Here is a 3080-nt window from a genome sequence, read left to right on the forward strand (position 1 = left end):
CAGGTCTGTTACCAGTGTTGTGTCAAGAATCTATTCGGAAGAAGCAAACAGACATCTTAGAGATAAATCAGGAAGGATTCTGCCATCATCTTAAGGTTTAGGCTGTAACTTAAAAGGTCTTGAAGTGGAGCACACACACACACACCTCTGGAGTCTTGCTGAAGGATTGTGCTTTAGAAGTGTTGGTCAGCTTCTGCTAATATGGTGCATTCAAATAGAATTTCCAGTTCAAATTGATCCTTTGTCCTGAATGTATTTACTGCTCCCTTTTCTAAGGCGCTGCACATTGCGGGAGACCTGCGTGCAGTTTGTTTGTCAACCGCTTGATGGGGCTTTTGTACACAGCTTTGCCTAGCCTGTGTTGCCTGTACTGTGAGTCTTATTATGCTGCCAGGGCTATATAGAGCACCTGCAGACCAGTGGGAGAGCTAATAAAATCGTGACACAGTAAGGCTAACCTTTGTCTAAGTTGAATCAGACGATCAATAGTCTATCGTCACGTACAAGAAAGAACCCTTTACGTGGCAATTTATTTTCATGATTGAAGTTCTGAAACAACGACTCACAACCTATAATTTCTAAGGGTACGTTGTTGTTTCAAAACAGTTACACTGGTCCAGCTTCGTGGCAAATTACCCCTTAATTTGAATGCTCACAAGGACACTTTAGTTCACTTTCAGATAAATCAAAGACGACCATACGTCATTCCATTGCAAAGGTTTTTTGTTACGTCACCAACGGATCAAAGTGTCTAGATCCCCAGAAAAATCCTGGCCTGTGTTTACACAATCTCTGGCTGACTGGGGTTAATGACCCCCTCCCCGTAGGGAGCGGTAACCGTCGGGACAGTCACCCGGATCACGATTTAGTCAGACTACGAAAAATCCCTATGAGACCACAACTGTCTACACCTGTACCTCACTTAACCTTTCGGTTCTACCTTCAGAGCCTAATTTGATTTCTTGCTTGCGTCATTCCTTTCACTAGGTCATGATCACGTTAGCTAAGGTATGTACGTCCTTGTGAATAACGGCTTAGATCTGACCGACGCCTTTTTATTAGCTGTATTTGATTACCGGTTAGTGTCCTTATGCGACTCCAACAACTACTTTCACCTACAAAAGCTAATGCCAAACCCACCACCCCCCACCCCCACCAAAAATGGCGGCACATGTAAGACCGCTTCTTGTAGCATTGAATTGCTTCAACCCCACCAAAGCCAACTTGGAAAGTGGTACATATGTCTTTTACAGTACTACAAGAACGCTTTGCAAATCTGGGCGGAAACTTGTATTCTTTTCTCCAAAAAGGTAGTGCAGACTTTGACAAACCGGTGAACCGATTGAAACATGTCGTTTGTGTTATTTATAGCTGCCGGGAAGAACAGTTATTATGTCGCAAACGCCTTGAAAGACGCTCGCACGTCACTTTCACTTCCCGTGACGGCCCCCGTCACGCCTTCTCGGAGTTTCGTCAGCACAACTGGTGACGTCACGAGTGCGTACCTGTCGCCTCGGGTCTTACCTGTGTGACCACGCCCAGCTAGGTGTGCGGTCGTCTTAACTGTGCCATCCCGTGGTCGGCACCGGAGACTTAGAACGATGTTCTTTTGACGTGAACACTTTAAACAACTGTCTAGTGTCTGTAACAGTACACCATACATGTAGTATAGACACACACATGGCTCAAGTCGTGGTAGAAACTAGAATGGTGTATGTTTGGTATTACATGTACCTTGATTTTATTCAAATCTGCTTATATATCTATGCATACTTTTTGATTTTAGAATATTGACCTGTAGTTAGTTATGTGTAAAGTTTTTTTTGGTAAAAATTAACGCAATCCAGTGATACATTGTATTTACATTGCACTGCTACTTGATTTAACGATGAAATTGAATTGAATTTATTTATTTTTTCCTTAAGTTGGCCTAGGCTTGTTCTGAAAAAAAGTGGGGAAAGAAATTTAGAAAATGAAACAGCCTAGATACTGTCTTAAGGTAGATAGAAGTTTACCTTAGGACACCTGACACTTTGGTCTACAGGCTTGTATGTTTGGTTTGTTATGGGCTGACCGCATCACAATGGTCGGGGGGAGGGTAGACATAGAGAAATCCGTTCAGTAAAATCGTCTTGTCAGAGCAGATACTTTGACACCAAAATCTTCGCCATTTCTGGTCTCAGTAACGTCAAGTGTTGGTAAACAAGTTGAAGCCCGCATTTCGTCGAAACAGGAAATTTCGCGGTGGTTGATAAAACAGAAGATTTCCGCGTTGTCTAGTTGCTCAGGTGTATTTTGGGAAGAGAAACGCAAGCAATCAAGGGGAAACAAACTGCCGGACGTTGCGGTCAGCAACAAATGTAACTTTTGGCGTCATTTGGTCTGGTAGGCGACATCTCTGTCTGTCTAAAGCACCTTTTCCATTATTTCCTTTTTGTGTGAAATAGGCGAAAATTCCTCACAAAAATCAAGACTGAGGACCAAAGGCGTGTATTGTTTGAGTAAATAAAAATCAATTCTCAGAAGTGTCATTTCAGGAAACCACGTCTCTGAAATTGTAAAGACGATTTTTATACCTGACATAACTTTCCTGTATAAGATGATCTCAGTGCTGGTCAGTACGGCTCACGACTTGGGACACCAACGCCCCGAGGCCAGTATTGAATGGTGGATTTTCAGAAGACCCTATTACTTCTGCTCCAGAAGTTTCACATTACTAGTACTATTGTTATGGCGAGGAGACAGCGGACTGTTAAGGAAAACTTAGGCCTTCGTGTTATTCATTGGCACTGATACAGACATGTTAGACTCGTAGGAAAACAACAAGAAACAGGACGTAATAGTATATAACTTGTTTTGTAATAAAATCTGTATTGAGTGTAAGAATGACAAAGAAGAATAAACGTTGCTACCTAGCCGTTGTTTGGCATTTTCTGTAAAACCATAACTGTCGTTCTTACAGTGTAAAATGCGACGTTGGTCTTGAATCATGGCTTTTGTATATAGTAGATTGTTGTGCTGTTTGGGTGGGTACGGCTGTAGTAGTGGCTCGTTACCTGTTTGTTATGATGCCTTTTTAA

The sequence above is a fragment of the Branchiostoma lanceolatum genome, chromosome 11 (assembly GCF_035083965.1).
Source record: "Branchiostoma lanceolatum isolate klBraLanc5 chromosome 11, klBraLanc5.hap2, whole genome shotgun sequence".
NCBI lineage: Eukaryota > Metazoa > Chordata > Leptocardii > Amphioxiformes > Branchiostomatidae > Branchiostoma > Branchiostoma lanceolatum.